Source organism: Schistocerca serialis, chromosome 9 (assembly GCF_023864345.2).
Source record: "Schistocerca serialis cubense isolate TAMUIC-IGC-003099 chromosome 9, iqSchSeri2.2, whole genome shotgun sequence".
NCBI lineage: Eukaryota > Metazoa > Arthropoda > Insecta > Orthoptera > Acrididae > Schistocerca > Schistocerca serialis.
The window spans coordinates 224,112,038-224,127,817 of record NC_064646.1 but is presented as its reverse complement, the minus strand read 5'-3'; positions in this window follow the sequence as shown (position 1 = coordinate 224,127,817).

Here is a 15,780-nt window from a genome sequence, read left to right as displayed (position 1 = left end):
TTACTGCCAAGGATCATGTGACGATTTCGGCTGGTCAGGTCTATCCCACGGTACGCTGTTCGTTCCACAATATTCTCGATGTTTTCCAAGACGACATGGCCCTTGCATTGTGCAGCACTGGATTTATAAGCACAAGGATGAAGTGTGACATCTCCTCTGACTTCCCCAGTCACCAATCCCACTTATTACTGACCCTTTGCGGTCTACTTTGGAGAGAAAGGTACATGATCGCTACCCACCTCTATCACCTTTACTTGAACTTGTCATTGTTTTGCAGGAGCATGGTATACGATTTCTTTGAAAACCATACGGAACCCGTATTTATCTCTTCTCAGACAACTGGAAGCTGTTTTGAATGCCAACAGCTTTTCTTCACATTATTCGGCATGGTATAGTGTTGTGTTTTTGGTGTTTCCACATTTTTGTCCACCCCTTTATATTCATATGTGTGTTAATGTTGATTTAATGTCACAGAGTCTGTTCTTGGCTTTATCAGCTTTAGAAGGTTGGCACCCTAATGTAGATAGTTGTATAGAGATGTTGGCAACGCACTCTCAGGATCGTAATAACGATGACTGTACGTAAGATGTATCCCTATCTCTATATATGTGTGTATACGCGTCGAGTGCTCTTGTTTCCATACACACTTAACAAGTGCCATTGATTTGTTTGTTCTACAAAGCTAGGTGCCTTCACTACAGAGCGACAACACATCGTGAGGTGATAACATCCAGATGTGGCAGCTCACACTGTCACAGAGCTCTGTGTTATATGATAGCGCTGATGGGTGTACACATATGCTGAACGAGAAGCCCGAGGGTAGGGAGGGGATGTGCACCATTGACTGGTTCGGGTGAGGCAGAGCTTTTATGTTAAGTGCCACTGTTTACTTGAGTGTGCGTCTATATACGAGCTCGTATGTACATTCTGTTACATGATACTTGTAGTCAATTGTGCTGTTTCAGAAGTGCTGGACGAATCAGAACTGTTACCCCTATTGCTTGCACCTGCACCTAGGCCACGTTGGACGCAACCTGTACTTGTAGTGTAAGTGGTGACAACACGGGATGTGTCCAGAGTACCACAGCCAGCAGTTCTTGTAGATCCAACGCCTGCATCATTGCGAGCGTGAGTGACGTTGATGTCTGCATCACCAACATCACTAGTACCTGAAACACTGCAAGCAGCAGCTCCATCGCCGACACCCACACTATCAGGATGGGGTCTTTGCAGTTTTATAATTCTAACAGCGAAGGTACCGGCCGCGACGGCCGTGCGGTTCTAGGCGCTTCAGTCCGGAACCGCGTGATTGCTACGGTCGCAGATTCGAATCCTGCCTCGGGCATGGATGTGTGTGATGTTCTTAGGTTAGTTAGGTTTAAGTAGTTCTAAGTTCTAGGGGACTGATGACCTAAGATCCATAGTGCTCAGAGCCATTTGAACCATTTGACAGTGAAGGTTCTGATGGTGAAGAATTTGATAGTGAAGATGAAGATGTTTAGGTACACCATGCATTAGGGGGTAGGTTATTGCTTGCTGACATCCATAATATGATAGGGTATAGAGATTACACCCTTGTCTTAAATGTGTGAGGCAAGTAAATTTTTAGATTTTAAGAATTTTCTGCACAAGGAGCGAGTACCCCTTGCTGCGTACACGACTTTTAATGTCTTTTCACTCCCAGAGTGGAGTGTGCAGTGACCTCACTTCCTTACATATGACAATGTTATGTCTTTTTATTTTCAATTTGAAAGCTCTTAAAGCTTTTTTAATAGAACAAATGTTATTGATATCCCACATCTTTATTCTTTGTGGCTGCATGTTTACAGCTCTCTGTGGCAGAGGGCCCTTGAACCGATGCACTTAACATTGCGGTGTCTAAAATAACTATGTCAGTGCATGAGAATCAGCATTGTGTAATTGATTCAGAATTCGAAAAGTTCGTCCATATATGTATCACCCTGTCCTTCAGCACGACAATGCCAGACCACACTCGAGTTTTGCGACATCTGCAACCATCCAAAGCCCTGGGATCAGTGTTACCAATCAACCTCCATGTAGTCCCGACTCGGCCCAATTCAATTTTCATCTGTTGCTAAATCTCAAAGAATATCTTCGAGGACTTCACTTTGATAGTGATGAAGCAGTGCAAGCACAGGTGAGTTTGTCGCTCCATCTACAAAGTCAAACATTCTACAGTGACAGAACGAGCGAGAGGTGCAGTGGATAGCACACTGGACTCGTATTCGGGAGGACGACGGTTCAAACCCGCGTCCGGCCATCCTGATGTAGATCTTCCGTGATTTCCCAAAATCGCTACAGGTAAATGACGAGATGACATGGCAGACGTCCTTCCTCATCATTCCCTAATCGAATGGGATGGATGACCTCGCTATTTGGTCCCCTCCCCACAACCAACCAACCAATCTGCAGTGACACTATCAAGAAACTGTGAAATGTGTTTGTCGTTATGGTAACTACATTGAAGAGCCAAAGAAACTGGTATACCTGCCTCATATCGTGTAGGGCCCCGTGAGCACGCACAAGTGCCCAACGGGACATGGCATGGACTCGACTAATGTCTCACGTAGTGCTGGAGGGAACTGACAACATGAATCCTGCAGGGCTGTCCATAAAGCTGAGAGAGTACGTGGTGGTGGAGATCTCTTATGAACAGTACGTTGCAAGCTATCCCAGATACGTTCAACAATATTCATATCTGGGGAGTTTGGTGGCCAGCGGAAATGTTCAAACTCAGAAGAGTGTTCCTGGAGCCACTCTGTAGCAATTCTGGACGTGTGGGGTGTCCAATTGTCCTGCTGGAATTGTCCAAGACCGTCGGAATGCATAATGGACATGAATGGATGAAGGTGATCAGACAAGATGCTTACTTACGTGTCACGTGTCAGAATCGTATCTAGATGTATCAGGGATCTTATATCACTCCAATTGCACACGCCCCACACCGTCACAGAGCCTCCACCAGCTTGAACAGCCTCCTGCTGACATGGATTCATGAGGTTGTCTCCATTCCCGTAAACGTCCATACAATTTGAAATGAGACTCGTCCAACTAGGCAACATGCTTCCAGTCATCAACAGTCGAATATCGGTGTTGACAGGCCCAGGCGATACTTTGTGTCGGGCAAAAAATGTGTGTAAAATCTTATGAGACTTAACTGATAAGGTCATCAGTCCCTAAGCTTACACACTACTTAACCTAAATTATTCTAACGACAAACACACACACCCATGCCCGAGGGAGGACTCGAACCTCCGCCGGGACCAGCGGCACAGTCCCTGACTGCAGCGCCCTAGACCGCTCGGCTAATCCAGCGCGGATTTTGTGTCGTGCAGCCATCAAGGGTACACGAGTGGGCCTTCAGCTCCGAAAGGCCATATTGATGATTTTTCGTTGAATGGTTCACACGCTGACACTCGTTAATGGCTCAGCATTGAAATCTGCAGCAATTTGCGGAAGCGTTGCGCTTCTGTCACGCTGAACGGTTCTCTTCAGTCGTCGTTGCTCCGTTCTTGCAGGGTCTTTTTCCGGCCGATAAGATGTCGGAGATTTGAAGTTTTATCTGATTCCTGATATTCACGGTACAGTCGTGAACTGGTCGTACGGGAAAACTCCCACTTCTTCGCTATCTCAGAGATGCTGTGTCCCATAGCTCTTGCGCCGGCTATAACACCACAGTCAAACTCACATAAATCTTGATGACCTGTCATTGTAGCAGCAGTAACCGATCTAACAACTGCGCCAAACGCTCGTTGTCTTATATAGGCATTGCCGACCGCAGCGCCGTATTCTGCCTGTTCACATATCTCTGTATTTGAATACGCATGCCTGTACCAGTTTCTTTGGCACTTCAGTGTATTTTGAGAAATAAATATGTAGACATGTAGAATAGAGATGTATAATGTTAATAACATTTGTTTCGTTTAAAAATCTTACAGAGTATTCACATACAAAAATTCAGAGGTATTACTTTTCAGTACACTCACATACTATTCTCAGAGTACAGCACATATCTTTTGTGGCAGCGTATCGAGTTGTAAGTCCATATAACGTGAGTCATAATAATTTTGACTCGTACATTGGGGATGATCCTGCGAGCTGACTGCTCTATGAGCTTGAAGAGCTTACACGGAACGTTGAGGTGATTTATAGCACCAGCATTCCTGTGACTGATACACAGGAAGATAAATCACTGCATAAGAAAGCAGTTCTTTGTCATACCTGTGGGCCAACATTACCTAATAATACTGATACTCTGTGTGGGGATGGTTACGCTTCCTGGACTCACTCGGATCCATGCTGGCTGAACTGCAGAAACTTGCTGGAACCATGCATCAGGAGAATTTACATCTCACTGAGGCCTGATGATCCTAAGTTTAAGCTCATAATGAAGAAAAGGGTCCCCCCATATGAAAACGCGATGAGAATCTCAGTGAAACTACATTGCCTGATGTAATTCCATTCTACAGCAATCTCAAAGGAACTGCCATATTGGATGTTAGGTATAGAAATAGTGAGTGTGTGTGGCAGGAGTTCAACATTCCCAGATTAAGGAAGTACGTAACTATTTTTATGTACGTGGATGTACACCTACTTGCAGGCATTTCGAATGATTCTTGAGTGTATGCATGGAAACATACTCTCTGGATCTACATTCTGCAAAATCGAGCCAACTCTTTTGTAAGTCGCCATGTCGCTATTGAATTCTTAACCAATGTTAACATGCTGTTGCTTTTTAGGAGAGGATTCACAAGGTGCTTTGCCAAAGTATCCATATGCATGCTAAGGCAAATTACCCGTAAATACATGAACCATTCAGTGAAGCATTTGATGATTTCAGTTAAACCAGGGCATTGTATCTAATAATCTACACTTATGGTGTGTTTCGATGGCTACCTGATGGTAAAGTCGTCAAATTGGATAATTTATTGTCTGTGGCAGAGAATTATGGAATCAGATTCGTTTTAGAGGTAGATTTAACACATCCTAATAGTCTGCACTACATGCACATCGATTTGACATTATGTTCAGAGCAGCACGTTCCTTGAAATAGTTCCCACCCGCAGCTGTTTACAGTGCTGGAGGGAAAGACAAGGTACATTATACATTACCGAAATCTCCTGCAAAGTCTCACAGTGGGATTAAAATTGGACAGTCACCCATGTTATTTCATTTAAGCAGCATCCCTTGTTGTAGGGATACATTAATGTAAACGTCAAAAGGAGGAGTTATGGGACATATTCACTTAAGAAAAAATTTTATACACTTATGAATAATGTAATCTTCAGAAAAACTGAGGATGGTATTAGAGACTACTTGCGAAATTCGTGTAGTCACAAGATGGAAGAGGCATTATGGTGCAGGAGATTACATAGGAAGGTCAAATTTTAAAGGGGCCACACTCTTCTACAAAGAATTCTTCGCTTTGAAAATCTTTTTATGTAAATATACAGTATGTGACCAAAAGTGTCCGGACACCCCCTAAAACATACGTTTTTCATATTAGGTGCATTGTGCTTCCACCTACTGCCAGCTACTCAATATCAGCCACCTCAGTAGTCATTAGACATCGTGAGAGAGCGGAATGGAGCGCTCCGCTGAAATCACGGACTTCGAACGTGGTCAGGTTACTGGGTGTCACTTGTGTCATACGTCTGTAGGCGAGATTTCCACCTCCTAAACATCCCTAGGTCCACTGCCTCCGATGTGATAGTGAAGTAGAAACGTAAAGAGACACGTACAGCAGAAAAGCGTACAGGCAGACCCCGTCTGTTGACTGACAGAGACCGCTGACAGTTGAAGAGGGTACTAATGTGTAATAGGCAGACATCTGTCCAGACCATCACTCAGGAATTACAAACCGCATCAGAAGGCACTGCAAGTACTATGACAGTTAGACGGGAGGTGAGAAAACTTGGATTTCATGGTAAAGCAGCTGCTCATAAGCAACACATCACGCTGGTAAATGCCAAACGACACATCGCTTGGTGTGAGGAGCGTAAACATTGGACGATTGAACAGTGGAAAAACGTTGTGTGGAGAACGAATCACGGTACACAATGCGGCGATCCGATGGCAGGGTAATCGTATGGCGAATGCCCGTTGATCATCATCTGCCAGCGTGTGTAGTGCCAACAGTAAAATTCGGAAGCGGTGGTGTAATGGTGTGGTCGTCTTTTCCGTGGAGCGGGCTCGAACCCCTTGTTGTTTTGCGTGGCACTATCACTGCACAGGTCTACACTGATGTTTTAAGCAACTTCTTGGTTGCCGCGACTGTATCTTTCAACACGGTCGAGCACCTGTTCATAATGCACGGCCTGTGGCGGAGTGTTTACACGACAATAACATCCCTGCAATGGACTGGCCTGCAGAGTCCTGACCTGAATCCCATAGAACATCTTTGGGATGTTTTGGAACGCCGACCTCGAGCCAGGCCTCATCGACCGGCATCGATACATCTCCTCAGTGCAACACTCCGTGAAGAATGGAGTGCCAGCATCTGATTGAACGTGTGCCTGCGAAAGTGGAAGCCGTCATCAAGGCTAAGGGTGGACCAACACCATACTGAATTGCAGCATTACCGGTGGAGGGCGCCACGAACTTGTACGTCATTTCCAGCCACGTGTCCGGATACTTTTGATCACATAGTGTATGTAAACTATCTAAACTCCACATGCACCAGTTCCACAACTTTATATGGAAACACAATGCTTCATCTGTTTGTTTTTAGGGATGTGATCTGTATGAAGTAAAAAGATGCCACCCCGATTTATTTCTCTCATCTGGTATGCAGGTTGTATTCCCTTTGTGGCACAGATTCGGCTGACAATAAGGCTATTGGTTTGATGAAAGATTATGAAGATTATGATGGCGTTTGGTTTGTGGGGCGCTCAACTGCACGGTTATCAGCACCTGTACAAATTCCCAACCTTTGCTAAGTCCTATCCCGCACTTTCATGAATGATAATGAAAGATTGAGGACAACACAAACACCCAGTCATCTCGAGGCAGGTGAAAATCCCTGAACCCGCCGGGAATTGAACCCGGGGCCCCGTTCTCGGGAAGCGAGAACGCAACTGCGAGACCACGAGCTGCGGGCGATGAAAGATGAGGTGAATGGATTATTGATGATGGAGTCTGTAGGCTTGTGCTCAAAACTTTACATATACCACACACACGCAGGTACCAGCGTTTGACTAGCTAAGAATGAGCATTGTGCTGCCTCAATGGCTCTCACAGTGAATGATTACCTGAAGTTCCTGGGTGAGATGTTAGTAGTGCTCCATCTTCCCCTCCACATATGCTGTGTCAAATCAGTATTCAGCCACAAAACATGAGGTACATACTGTATCACACCTGAGAATTGGTCAAGCATGTGATATGTGCTGACAGGATTGAAACCCTTCCATATGCACAGTATTCACTTAATTTCTCACATGACATACTGAAAGCTGTGGATCAAGGCAACCAGATAGATGCAATACTCCTTGATTTCCGAAAAGCATTTGAGTGAGTACCGCACCTACACTTGTTGTTAAAAGTACGATCACATGGGGTATCAAGCGAACTTTCTGACTGTATTGAGGATTTTTGGTAGCGAGAACACAGCATGTTATCTTGGATAGAGAGCCATCGTCAGATGTAGAAGTAACTTTGGGTGTGCCCCAGGGAAGTGTGTTGAGACCCTTACTGTTCATATTGTATATTAATGATCTTGCGAACAACAGTAATAGTAAAATGAGGCATTTTGCAGATGATGCAGTTATCTATAATGAAGTACTATCTGGAAGAGGCTGCATAAATATTAAGTCGGATCTTGATACAATTCCACCGTAGTGCAGAGATTGGAAACTTGCTCTAAATGTTCAGAAATACAAAATTTTACACTTCACAAAACGAAAAAACGTAGTATCCTATGACTATAATATCAGTGAGTCACATTTGGAATCGGCCAACTCGTACAAATCTCTGAGCATAACATTTTGTAGGGACACGAAATGCAATGACCACATAGGTCCAGCCACGGGTAAAGCAGGTGCTAGACTTCGGTTTCTTGGTAGAATACTAGGGAGGTGCAATCAGTTTACAAAGAAGAGTGCTTAAAAATCACTCATGCGACCTATTCTAGAATACTGATCAAGTGTGTGCGACCCGTACCAGATAGGACTAACAGGGGATATTGAATGTATAGAGAGAAGGACAGTACAAATGGTCACAGGTTTGTTTAACCCACGGGACAGAGTCACAGAGATGCTGAAGGAACTGAATTGCAAGACTCGTGAAGACAGACAAAAACTGTCCTGAGAAAGTCTATTAACGAAGTTTCAAGAACTGGCTTTAAATGATTACTCTAGGAATATACCACAGCCCCCTATGAATTACTCGCACAGGAATCATGAGGATAAGATTACAACAATTACTGTACGCACAGGGGTATTCAAACAATCATTCTTACCACGCTCCATACGTGAATGGAACAGGAAGAAACACTAATAAGTGATCTAACGCGACGACCCTCTGCCATGCGCCACATGGAGGTTAACAGAGTACAGATGTAGATGAAATTGATAGAGTGTATGTATGCGTATAAGTATACTATATATAGTGGGAAGTGTGTGTGTGTGTGTGTGTGTGTGTGTGTGACAGGGTGAACATTGTGTGTATGAGTTTGTTTTGGAAAACATGTGTCCAAGTTATTTTATTTGCACACCACTTGTGTGAGTGCATACGAATATATCTCTGAATCGAACTGTAAATATCTCAAGTCTTCTGTGGTTAAAGTTCAACTATAAACCATATTCCAAAACTATATAACCCCATAAACTATTTGATGCTGTGACAAAAGTTGTTAACTGTGCTATGACTATTCCAAGCTGCTGGAAAAAAGCGAGTAAATGTATCAACTGTAAAGCGCATTCCAATAAAATATATAACTGCATCAGTTTATGAGACATATTTTGTATATACCTTTCTTTCCGGGATGTTAAGTTGTTTTGTAAATGGAATATATGTAGTTTTTGTACCCCGTTTTTCTCTGTAAAATTTTGTAACTAGTCCACCTTGCGATGAAGCTCATATTACGTGAAATGTAAATTGCATTAACTGGTCCAACATATGGAACATACATCGAAGAGCCAAAGAAACTGGAAACTAATATCATGTAAGGCGCCCGTAAGCACCCAAAAGTGCCACCACATCATGTGGCATGGACTCAACTAATGTCTGAAGTAGTGCTGGAGGGAACTGACACCATGAATCCTGCAATACTCTCCATAAATTTCTAAGAGTACGAGAGGGTGGCGATCTGAACAGCACGTTGCAAGGCATCACAGATATGCTCACTAATATTCATGCTTGGGGAGTTTGGTGGCCAGTGGAAGTGTTTAAACTCAGAAGAGTGTTCCTGTAGTCACTCTGTAGCAATTCTGGACGTGTGGGGTTTTATGTTTTACCAGATTCCTGATATTCACGGTACACTCGTGAAATGGTCGTACGGGAAAATCCCCACTTCATCACTACCTTGCAGATGCTGTGTGCCATTGTACGTGCGTCGGCTTGAACACCACGTTCAGACTCACCTAAACCTTGATAACCTGCCCATGCAGCAGCAGCAGTAACCGATCTAACAACATGCTAGACACTTGTCTTATATAGGTGTTGCCGACTGCAGCACCGCATTCTGGTTGTATTTGAATACGAATGCCTATACCAGTTTCTTTGGTGCTCCAGTGTATATTGTGTAAGATGTCATATTTTCTGAAATGTTAAATTGATTTTGAAGAAAGAAAGACAGAACAAGTAAATCTAATTTGTTTAAGTCTTATCATTTGTTTTTTTTTTAAATTCTTCCTGTAGTTCATATATGTATAATTGTTCATAATATTCTGTTACATCTGCATTGCACACATCTTTTTCTATAAGAATACATGTTTTTGCACTTCGTTAAAAGTTCTCAGTTTCACAGAAGGCTGGCATATCTGCATTGCGCTCGTCTTTTCTATAAGAAGATAGGCATTTACACTTAAAGTTATTGACAGCAATACCTTTGCGAGAATATTCCAGGCTGTCCAGGCTGTAGAATACACACCATATGAACTTATGCAGTGTGTGCACATGTGCTTGGTGTGGACTGCAGCAGCGGCGTTGGCGACAACGCAGTGACTTTGTGTAGTGGTTGATTGATGGCATTCGTGAAATTCTCGACCAGCATGCGGTCCTGATGTTGGCCCTGAATGATGCAAGCGCTCTGGTGGCACTCTGTCTCTTTAAATCAAGACCCTATCCTATTCCAGCAAATGTGGCACTTGTTTAATCATTAAATATACACAGTACAAGTTGACTTTATGTTTATATAGAGATGTAAACACAACTATAATAAATGCTTCAACTTAGACCAAGTCAGCTCTTAGGTTTCAAACTTAATGTAACTGTGGTGGGGGTAGATTGTTTAAATTGTGATATCAGAGTCGCGTAGGAAATTATTAATTTTTCGCCAGCTGGTATAACAACACTTTAAACTTCAGGTAAATGAACTGCAACATCATACGAATGGGAAAGGCCAACAATTTTAGAATTTCTCGTCATTTCAAGTGTATAACTAGATTCTATACTTACAAGGAGAGTTTCCCAGCAGGGGAATCGACTTTTTGAAACCAAATATACAACCATGTAGGTTACGATCCCAGGTATCACACATTGCAGCCATTCACCCTGGTGGGCAGTCGTCTGCGAGTAGCTAACGAAACAAAATTCTGAATTTTGTGTGATGCTCAATAACGTTAAAAATGTCAAATTACACAGTCTGGTTGCGTGGTGTAATGGATAGGATAAGAGATTCACATTTAAAGGGTTGTGGGTTTGAATCTTGTCAGGTGCAGTATTTTCTTTATTTTTAAATCTTTATCAAAATGACTTAGATCATTATTTTTGTTCTTATAATTGAATTAAACGTAATTTTTTTACTTCTACTCCTTTGTCGTATTATTCCAATAACTGCTTGAATTTTTTCGTTTGTTTCATTTTTTATTTGTATCAGTGATTTTACAATTGAAATTTTTGTGAATATCAATGTAATTATTTTTATCTGTTATAATATTCAATTATTTGAAAATTTTGATCTATCAGTTAAAAACAAAAGACAAAATAATTTATTTACATTGACTATGTAGTGGTGTGAAAATATATTTTTCGTTACCAGATATGCAATTTTTTGCATGGTAATCGTAATACAAACATTTCAAACATAACCTAAATAGCTATTGCTCTACAGACAAAATGATGCAGATGAAGATTCAAATGAAAGAAGGGTTTCTAAGAATAACGATATTCAAACAAAACGAGAAATAGATTTACTGAACGTTGTAATGTGGACGATGAAACAGGGTGACAAAACAAAATAAATCAAATCGAGATTCATACATAAAATTAATTAAAACACATAAAATAGACTGAAAGCGCATGTATAAAGATTTCAAGTGGAGAAATAACAACAGGAAGGAAAATGATAGCAAATGAAGAAGTTGATATGATTAAAATGATGTGACAAAGGAATGGAAGTAAAAAATTACATTTAAATCAATTACTTTAATAAAAATGATGCCAAAATCATTTCGATAAAGATTTCAAAAGAAAAAAAAAATACTACACCTGACTACATTGGAACCAGCAACCTCATGCATACAAAACTATTATTATATCCGTTACATGACGCAACCAGACTGTGTAATTTGACTCAGTTACTCGCAAATGAAGGCCCATCAGGGTGAGTGACTGCAGTGTGTGATACCTGGGGATCTTGACCTACATAACCATACTGTTGGTTTCAAAAAGTCGACCCCATTGCTCGGGACCTCTCATGTTAGCACAAACAACTCAGCAATCACACAGGCTTTACTAGTAACCCAGGGGCTGTCATCTTAGATTTTCACATCTTAGGGCTGGGAAATTTGACAGCCACACCGGCTGGAGCAGTGTTCTCTGGTTTCCGATCTTGGACTTGAGTAACCTGACTACCATGCAGGCTGAGCCAGTATTTCAGTGCCCACCATCTTGGATTATATCCTAAGCAAAAGTCATCTTTTTCCATCAATGGAACAATGCACCATCTTAGATTCTTTTTAATTTGCTGCTAATTTACATTTAGGACAAGTAATCCACTTCCACAATGACATTAAAGTAGTGGAGAGAAAACCTCTATCACAATTGGGAAATTGTGAATTTCCCACCAATTTCTGAATTTCCCACCACTTTATATGTAGGGCTGTTGGCCTATGTCAGAAGGGTTGGGGGGGGGGGGGGGGGAGTGAGAGGGGCAGAAATCTGATAACAGTCATGACATCATGGTGGAAGGGGAGGGTCAGAGTGGTAATCTGGCACCAGTGCAGAGTAGGCTGGAATGCATACAGCCCTGCTACTCACACAGCATTTCTGTAATACTCACACGTTTATTGAACCTACTAGTAACAAATCTAGCAGCACATCTTAGAATTGCTTCGATGTCTTCCTTGAGTACGATATGGGGGTAATGTGAAACACCTGAGCAGTGCTCAAGAATGTGCCACACAAGCGTTTTGTATGAGGTCTCCAATATCGATGAGCTATCCTTTCCTAGAATTCTCTCAGTAAATCGGAGTTGACTACTTGATTTCTGTAAAACTGACCTTACGTATTCATTCCATGTCATGTCACTTTGCAACATTACTTCTGGATATTTAATTGACGTGTCTGTTCAGCAGCATACTACTAACACTGTATTCGATCATTACAGTATAGTTCCCCCTACTCATTGACATTAACTTGCATTTCACGCCATTTAGAGCAAGCTGACATTCATATTGTAGTCCACATAGAAGGCGGGGAATCGAACACTTTGGTTGGAACTCGGGTTAGTGTCTTCAGGTTATATTTAACGATGATTTTACGATTTGTCTGATCTCTGATAGTCATCGCAGAAGACATTTGCCAACGCTCATCCCAAGCATGCTGTCATTGGGTTCGCCAGAGATACCTGTGTGACTTACATATGTCGAGGGTAATTTGAAGGCCATCCTGCACTGGACCTTAATCTGAATCTAATATAGCAAGAAGGATTCAAGCGACGAGCAACATAATATTTACGATTACCCGGCAGAAGATTCTAATTTTACAAATGTACAAAGGCCAGGACTTTCGAACCAGCTGCTTTTATTTTGGCCAGTTTCTTTAGATTTAATTCAAATAAAACTTATTATCGTTATGTAAATTATATAAAACTTATTTCATTACATACTGCTCATTGTTTCAGTCCTTAAAGCCCTTGAGTCTAAGATCACATAAGTTCACAGACATGCAGATGGTGCAAAAGTTTGGCTGTGTTCACCTTTAGAATGATACAGTGGTAACGACCAATGGAATGAAACGTACGTGACATACATGCTTTCTTTTCCATTTATTTCGCTTTTTATGGGCCTTCCAACTCAAATTTCTATCATATATCTCGTGACATCAATGCAAAAATGAGGAGCAGTCTAAACTAGGAAAAAAAGGCCAAGGTGATAAGTTAGCGGCCCGCTCTATTACAGCGTTAGTAGGGATATCCAACCGGTTCTGGGACAATTCTAGGCCGTCTACAAGTGTGTCATGAGGGCCAGACCCTTTCCCACCCATACCACCTATTTCTCCATCCTTTTACCCCGATTTCTATTTCCTCAGTAGGGCATGACTCTAACTAGTGGATGGTCGCAGAGGGAGCTAATGCACACACCACACAGTAATCAAGCAAACAACACATCTACACGTTATATTTGACGAAGTCTTCACACAGCACCTCTGGGGGCAGTCACGCATAAGTAGGTAACTGTTATGTCCATAGATGTAAGTGAATCTAGTATCAGAGCCTAAGTGTGCAAAGATGGTAAAGAGATTAGGTGAACATAATGATGGTTCCTTGAAAATGTACATCAGCAGGCCTACCGTAAAGGTCACAGACAGTTAATGTCAGTACTTTGGAGATCACAGTTTTCCACATATTTCAAATCTTGTTCAAGGCCTTCTCCGAAAGCCACATCTCCAGGACTAATCTGTTTCAGAATATATAGAACGATTGTGCACAATATGTTTCGTGAAAACATCAACGCTTTGTAATCACCTAAGCCTGCCGATGAAGTGAATACTTTAGCTTGGGATCACAACCACCTGAAAAATGTTGTTGATAATGATTTTACATAAAAGCACAATTCGTCTGAAAGTTCCTTTTTGCAGTCTCTACGTTTCATTTTAATAGAAACTGGATCACAAATTTGGCATCATGCATTCACATTATAATGTTCTGACAATGCTGATACTGAGAAATAAATTCATTTTTCTGTTACTCTTGAGGTAACCAGTCAAGATTGTGTGAAGTATCACATAAAGAGGGTAACAATTTTTTAGGAAAGAGATTAACTGCATTCAAATTATGATACGAGTACTCTGATACACTTGAGATAACTAGTCAAAACTGTGTGAAGTATCACATACAGAGAGTAACAGTTTTTAGGAAATAAATTAATTGCATTCAAATTATGATACTCTTCTGTAAGTTACTAAAAAACTAGAAAAAGCTGTTGACAAATATTTTTAGATTTAATGCACGCAAATAAGAAGTAAGTGTTACCTTCAACAGTAACTAATTCTTTCTCAGCAGAACCATTGAATTCATAGTGTTACAATGTCAGCGTTGTGACGTCTTCAGGACTAATTTTTTCCAGTATATTTAGGACGAATGGGACAGTAGATAATAGTGACTGAATGAAAGAGTTCAAAATATTGAAAAATGCTTCTTTGTTTACAATTTCTAGTATATGTTCATTTCCATCACTTAAATTAGCAACTAACGCTTGTTACTGGGCGTATGTTAGAACTGATATCAATTATCACAATTTCATTTTTTTTCTTTCAGCTATGTCCAACAATTTCTAGGGTGACAGAGTGGTAGCGGCTAAATGATTTTAGCTCTCAGCACACTTTCTTTTTTGTATAATTGAGGGCATGTGCTCCTCCTGATACAAACATTTACAAGGAAAATCCTGAACGCATGGCACCGCTGTTTTCAATGTTGGCTAAGTTTTTAAAGTTGACAAGTTTTGAATGTTTATATGGTCTTAATAAGATGGCCTTGCACTTGTTCCAATATCTGAGCAAGCCCATCATATACAATAAATTATTACATCTAAAATCGCTTGTAAATTACAAGCCTCACATTACTGGTTTCAGCATTTCATAGCCATCTTCACCTGTGATTAACCAACTGTGATTAACAAGACCTACTGGTCTTCCTTGATCTTTGATGCAGTTTAGGGTAAAGCATTTAAAAAAATTAAATCGTAGAAATAAAGTCTGAATGTTCACATTTTACAGTGTGTCTCAGAGCCCACACGTCCCAATGCACGACATAATATTCAAAAAGAACAGTCAACAGTAAGACGGAGCAATGGGCCACCCGAGTTTCAAAGCGTGTGGTTGGACTTAGATATGCTGGCTACACTACATCTGACGGGACCAATACATAAGCCTGTCGCATGTTCCCAGTGCTTTAATTTATTTGTAGTCCAAATGAATGTAAACACGAATTGTTAATCTAAAATCACGTACCCACTTAACAATAGTTTAAACTCTTCGTTTATTGCTTTTCGACACCACAAAAGAAAATACAGTTCATAATTTAAAAATTAAATCAATGTCCTACCAAGGGTTTATATGCAATGAGGGCTATCATCAAATCAACCTTTCCCCAGAAATGTG